We start from the raw sequence: 7,645 nt of genomic DNA on the forward strand, positions 1-7,645 counted from the left end.
AGCGATGGCACGTAAACTCCTCTCTCACCTTTTCCATCTACCATCCCCTTCCATGCTCTTAAGCCACCGTGGCCGATCTCTCATCCCGTGTCACCCTCGCGTAGCTTTTCTATCTCCATCTCGTCCCACTTTGCGGCCGCGTTCAAGAGCCGTTCTCGTGGCGAGTGGCTTGAGAGAGCGAGACGTGTCAATACGCGAATAACTCGGAGTTACGATATTCGATGCTCGTGCAAAGCGCGAAGAGATTACGCACTTAAAAGATCGCAACCCTCTCAGAAGCATTCGCAAATACTTTGTTGGAGTTGGATTCGTTTTTATTTTTAGAAACAGTAAATGATCTCAGAACAATATACTTAATCGCTTATCTCAATAAAATTTATTATATCGAATGACATGAAACTGAAGAAATAGGACAAAAAGTTTCACTGTTATATTTTGATATAAACGATAATTTAATTGGATGTTTTGTTCTTTTGTCTTTTCTGACATATTAAATTTTGATATATTATATTTATACCCATATATTACATTTTCTGATATAATCCCTCATATATATAAAGTTATACACGAATAACTTATTCGTTTGCGTGGAATAATATACGTAATTTCAAATGTAAATAGCCGCAAGTAATTTTTGAAATTCATTCAAAAGATTTGCAAAAAAAAAAAAAGATTAATAGCTAATGTAACATTTAACCAAGTAATCTGGTAATTATTTAAATAATTTAATACATATCAGAAATTAATAATATATACGTATATATATTATATCAATATATATGTTATTAATAAATCAATAAATTTTAGCTATCGTTGTCGGTTTTAATTAACTAATTACAGAATAAAGTTCCGTAAATATCGAGGATAACACCGTGTTGAGAAAATACACCACTTCCCCGCGTGGCGCATAATAATTCTTTCTGTGAACAGGTGAGAGGAATGTGGTGGCGAAATGACAGCGATTCTCGCTATTTTTCCACCGGCGGCAATTTTTTCGTCCATTCTTCTCATCTCCGCTGCAACGGCCCTAATTACGCGTACCGTAAATTGACTCAGCCCCCTCTCGACCCTTCTTTCATCACCGCGCCCCTGGTAATCGAGCTTGAAGCCACCTCTGAGGTGAATTAAACGCGGACCACATGGTCACGTATACACGTGATAAAAGACACGCATTGTTACGTACTCGGTGACACCGAGACATTCCCTCTTCTCTGACGCAGACAAATTGCTTGCGCAGATTTTTCGCTGCAATCTCTTTCATGTTCTATTAACACTCCCAGTTACTCAATCTTATGCTCTTTTTCCCTATTCCTTCGGTTTTACTTTGCACTCTTTTTATCAGATCAGGACAGTGCTCTTTGCGGTGACGGATTAAAGCATACTTAGAGAGTATGAGCCTCACATTTCCTTATCTTTTCGCTATTAAAAATTTAAGAATCAAAGAAGGTGGTCGTAGAATGTTAAATGTCAATACTTTCGCAAAGATTAATAAAATAACATTGAGAAATAAGAGTTTCTCTGCATTTGGAGACAACGCGAACGCCGAGAAGATTAATCAACTAGATAATGAGAATCCTGATTATCGAAAATCGGATAAAGTACTTTCTTGGATATTGCAATTTTCGCTTACACAAAGTTGGCCTCACTAATCTAACTCCATTTTACGGTACGCTGCAGATAAACCGCATGAGACATCAGATGTGTTTCTTTACTGTAGCACCATGTGGCTTATACCTGTCATAAAAGATTACAGTACTCTGCAAATTGCGTCCAAGTTATCCAATCAGATCGAAGTTTTCCAACCGCTAGACGCAGGTAAGGAGAACAAGTTTATAGAATTATTGAAGGGTTTCTCGAAAATGTCCACACGCATTATTGTACACCGCTCCGCAAAGCCGAAGGTATATGTATAACGCGCATAGACGACAACGTAATATAGGCGAGAAGTCGTATTTTTTTTCCTCTTATACTCTCGGTAATCATTTTTTTCGTGGATCGCCATGACTCCTTTTAAAACTTAAGCCCATAGCCTCGCGGTAATTCGCTCCACGGGAAAGTTTTTTCTTTCGGGAAAGCGCTTAATTAATCGGTCCTTCGGCGAGATTACAGGAGCCCGTCCGAATTTCCAACAGGGCCAGAATTTAAACAAAAATTACTTCCTCCACTCCACTATCCGGTATACTGGTCTGCGAGAATTTCGTGCTAATTAGCAATTAACTATAATTTCGAGATCCTCGCGCGGGTCATAGAATTCGCCGGCGCGACCCTTTTGTTCGATTTTGAATCACGAGTTATTTATCGCGACGACACGTCTCAATATATATTAATCAGTGAATGTCCGCAAAACAAGTAATCCGAGAGACCCGCTCGAAATAGGAGATCGCGTCGAATATGTCAGCCGATCCTTGGATGCGGTTTCAATGACGGATTCTCCCTTTAACCCGGACCTCTAAGTTTACATTATCAGGACATCGCACACTCAATATTCCGGCGATATCGCGATCTCCGTTATCCGAGCTTTAGAGAGACGATCGTAAATGCCACTAATAAGAAGATCGCGGCGCGGCAGGTCGTGTAAGCAAAAAGAAGCCGCTGATGGTAGCGGTAGCTTTCAAGTTTCAAAGCGCGTTGCAGCTTCAAAATGGTAATTTCACGGCCTCGCGAGCATCTCGCCCGCGGCCAATTTAATTCCGGACGGATGATCGCGCCGTCTCGTTCGTACTGTCCCTTTATTTTTCTCCGTCTGCCTTCGTCTATCCGGTTCGCGACGCCACCCAATCCCGTTCGAACTCGTTTATACACCCCGGACGCGACCTTGCGACTTCCATCCCCAGCTCCGCTTCTTTTTCGAAAGGGTCGCTCACTCGTTCGCGCCTCCGCGAAGGGTCGACTCTTTCGCTCGTCTTTTTGTATTTTTTCCCCTCTTGTGTCTCAACGGCTCTTTCTCTTCCCTCAAATTATTTCGATGGAAATTGCTTCTCGTTAGTATCGATCCGCGTATACAAAACATTCCGATCACCATTAACGGAGGCGATCAAGCGTCGTCTTCAGTCAATACTCAACTGACGCTACAATCAAAAAATTATTAATCCCTCACAGGTTGCTAATACGTCCAGAGAAAGTTACTCGATCGAGAATGCATGTATTATCTGAAAAACATTTTAACGTAGCGCGGTAAAGGAGAATTTATTTCAATGATGTACGAATATTGTAGTGACAGTGACCTGAAATAAATTGTTTACGAGCACCGCCTTGAACGAAGTTAAGTCTATTTAAATTTCTTCCATCGCTACATCCATCATTTTGTTCCAACTCAAATTAATTTAATACTAAGGGGCTCTTATTATTCCGATCCCGTCAAGATTCTCACGGTCCGGAATTCCGGCGAGAAAGTCGACTAGGTTCATCGATTCTATACCTCATTGAATCCAGTCGCCACAGTCGAATTGGGCAAATGAGTAGAAAACGATCTACTACATCACTCTACTTCTTACGTTTAGAACGAATTAAGGAGCAAAGAAAATTTCATGAAGTATTATTATCATTGATAATTAATCTATCTGAAATCTTAGATGTCTCCTTTAATGTCTACAAAAATATCTATAGAACGATTAGAACTGAGATTAATTTCTTCCTAATACTTGAAAATAATCCTGTCAACTATTAATGAGATTTCGAAGTGTTCATTAAAATGAAATAAAGCTCTCACGCTTTCTATATAAATAGAATTCCGGATTTGTTGCCCTGTTTTTCCAATAGCTCGATTTATTTGTCGAACTCTCGTAAATGTGCGCAAACTTTCGTTCGAATTAAAGGCGAGACTTCCTTGTAAACCGTCGAGTTCCAGTCTCGAAAACCAGTCTAATGTACTCCGTGAAATTTCGAAACTCACTGATGCCATCGCGCCTCAATGCGTCGCGCGGTCACTTACAAGAGCCGTCCTCGTGAAACGAGAAGCGAACTTGGCGCGTATTCCTCTGGTAATTAAACTTAAACTTCTGGCGAAGTGATATTGTGTATGTATATGGGCTATCGGTGTACCTCGGAGTATTTCGTTAGTGAGTTCGAGTTGGGGGAGAGACTGATTTTCCTGATAAGTAGGCAAACGCGACGGGTATCGCAAGAGACGTCCAATGACTTCCCGAAGAATTTACCAGAAGTTACTTCGCTATTTTCTAAAAAGGATCTATCCTTAGAATGTGTCACAGTCTCTTTGAGGTATCATTAATTTTACACATAATAGTACATAATTTCCCTTGCCAAATCTCCACTAATGTACTTAATTACACATTATGCAATCTTACATAATTACATTTCTCAATATTACAAAAGTGTACAATAAGATAACCAACTTCTTAAGAAATTAAAGAGGAATATTTAAAACAAAAAATTAATATTAATTGTCGTAATTAAATTTTATAAATTAAATAGATAAACATTTTTTTTAGATAATTGTTAACAAAACACATAAACAATATTATATTACTAAATTTATAAATAATTATTGTAATAATAACATTTAATGTATAACATCGCATATGAGCTTTACAACAAAAATTACGTCATGAATAATATTATATATTTAATTTTTTTTTAAGTAAAGTAATAAAATTTTTCATATAATGAAAATTGTATTTCATACTTATTATTTCACATTTATTATTTTTACACTTAAAAGAGGGAAAATTTGTAATTAGAGTTAAAATTTGAGATTGACCCTCCTAATTTGAGGAACGGTTGGTCACTAAGACGTACCAGCAATAAAAAGTTATGTTCTTTCTCTTCTTTCATGATTTGTATTTGTTTCATACGAATGCTGACATGGAGATATATCTATGAAATAGCGTAGCGCAATTGCACGACCTGCCTTTTCTGCATATAGCACGTAGCTGTCGTTCGAATGTAAGCTGGATGTTTACACGAGCTGCGAACTAGCAGGCGATGAATTATTCGCCGCCATCCCCCGTTTTCCCATCGCGACTGGCTCGAACTCGAACCGGCTACCAGAGATTTTCGCGACGAATTTTTTTCCACCCTCGTCACCGACGGCACAAAGTTCGGTCGTTTAATATCGGGAAAAGATCCATGAATCTCGTCCAATCTAATGAAGGCAATCGGTACGTGTCAGTCCGATATAAATTAATGGGAGATATCGCTTGGTAACGAAATAATCCAATTATGCATATACTGTAAAAAGAAATTAAATAATGTAATAAACATGTAGTACAAATTAAGCATAATTAATAAAATCAATCGGAAATTAGAATCGCAAATAAAGTATAACGTAAACCATAAACTGAATATAAAATTAAGGATAAATAATTTATATCTCATTTTATATATGGTAAAGTATCCAATTTGCAATAACCCTTCCCCCCGATTACAATTATCCATGTTTTAATTTGTATCAATAATTTGTTTTAAACTATTGATTGCAATTATTCGTAATAATTTATATTGTACTGATAGGATTTAATGCGTTTAAATTTAATTCCACCCTTGGAGAACGAAATGGAACGAACGGAATAGTGAAGAGAGGGATGAGAATGAAGCGAGACAATGTACGATGGACTGCGGTTACTGTATCGTGTATGTTCCTTCGTCCACTTCACAGCGAGCTTTCAACGTCCGCTTCTCCGACAGTATAGACGTGTGTACTCACAGTCGGGGTCGAGAAAACGTTCCAGATCAGTTTCCCAGCCGGCCCTTTTTTCCCCTCCATTCGTCCCTATCGACATCCACAAGCCCATTCGACCCGCGGCGAAACGCGGAACGTCCACCAGGGATGGGCTTATCGAACGTTGCATCTGGCTGATGTTCTCCATTTTATTTCGCGGTGGGATTCTCGTTTCTCGGATTTTTATCACTCACCGCGTAGTACTTACGCGTGTCGTTTCTCTCACGTGTGTTCCGCGTCTCTATACGACACGCAAGCCGTCTTCGCGACACATACGTGGATACATATTTCTCCACATCTATCTCCTTCCTCCCCTGTGCATCACGAGCATTAGAAAGCGACCGATAAAGAAATGGATATGTCGTTATCGGCGCGAGTATATTTTGACGACTAGAAAAATACCCCGAAGCAATACGCGAATATTTTTTTAGAATATATTTAATCTGTAGCTACATATCTCGAACTTCATACCATATACTCGTCGGGAAAAGATCTAAAAGAGTCAACGATTATTCCATTGGATTAAAAAAAAAAAAGAAGAGCGACGGGATTGGACACCTCGAGATTGTTTTTCGAGTTTGAGATTTGTAATCGGACAGCCCCTCTGAAGCACGAACTAAAATTATCCTCTGTGCGATACGAATCGCCACAGTGCGCGACAGGCTCTAATTTCCATTCTATTTCATTTCTGCAACTTATTCGCGGCGGTGACACGAAGTTCGTAACTCGTCCGACAAGCCGAGTTCGCGCGGCTTGATTTACTTCCTCCTATTAAGATACGTCGTGTGACTTTCAACATTTTATAAGATTGCGATCTGTGATTCCACGTCTCGTCGAGGAAGCATTAATTATCTCGTTTACGTGGTCATGTTGCCCTGAAGATTCGCTCTGGAGAAGAATAGTTTACAATGTGTAAAGTGGTCCAAAGGAAAAGCGTAGAAAATAATGGACCGTCGTTGCTTCTGTGATCGGGCTTCTTTATGTTCCGCCGTTGCTCTTTTCGTTCTTTAAATTAAAGAGGACACTCGTGAGGTAACGTAAAAGCATACTTCAACGTAGTTCCATAAAAGTAATTGATTTCATCTGTTTTTGCGGTGTTTTGTTGCACGCTTTTGTTCACGTCGACTCTGTTGCCGCTCTTATGTCCACCTGCACTCTTTAAATTAAAGGGGATGTGTGCTGAATGCGTGTCACCTTTCTTGCACCGGCTTCCCTTCTTCTCCTCTTTCAATTAAATCACGTACAAGGATCAGTCACGCTGTGATGAAAGATGTTAGAAACAAATTATATGTCGACGTTACTATCAATTGTGCAGACGTATATAACAACAATTGTGCGTTAAATATATGTACGTATAATGAATCTACAATTGCTCACAGCACATTAAAAGCACTTTGTAAAAAAAAAACAAAAACACAAATTTTATTTCAAAGTGATATTATATAGAATTATTACAGGAAATATCATGTGTGCATCTCAAATGTAATATGTTACATAATATATACATATTACGTTAAAGATAATCCTAAAGAGAGAGAAGCTGTGTAAAATCGCGTTGATTCACAATTTCTGAACGTATTTATTTCTCTCTCGACGTTGTCATTAATTATATGCAATAATTAAATTAAATATTATACTCGCATTCGAGATATAGTTATAATTATTCCCACAAAAAAAAATGCATTTCGTATATTTTTTGCGTAATTATATTTACATATAAAGGATTGAAAATAATATTAATGCGCGGCCGGTACATCTGTAGTGGATTGCGTAAAAGCGCGCTGCTGTAATCCGTGAGATTTGAAGCAGCGCGTAAATCCTGCAAGGTGAACGGCATCGGATACACACACCCGTATACGCGTGCACGCGTAATACGCACACACGGAGAGACGCACACGGGTACGTAAACGTAACGTTACGAATAGCCACCGAAATTTCACGGCGCGAGTAACAGACTTCCGCCCGGCG

Source organism: Cyphomyrmex costatus, unplaced genomic scaffold, assembly GCF_001594065.2.
Source record: "Cyphomyrmex costatus isolate MS0001 unplaced genomic scaffold, Ccosl1.0 scaffold36, whole genome shotgun sequence".
Lineage (NCBI taxonomy): Eukaryota > Metazoa > Arthropoda > Insecta > Hymenoptera > Formicidae > Cyphomyrmex > Cyphomyrmex costatus.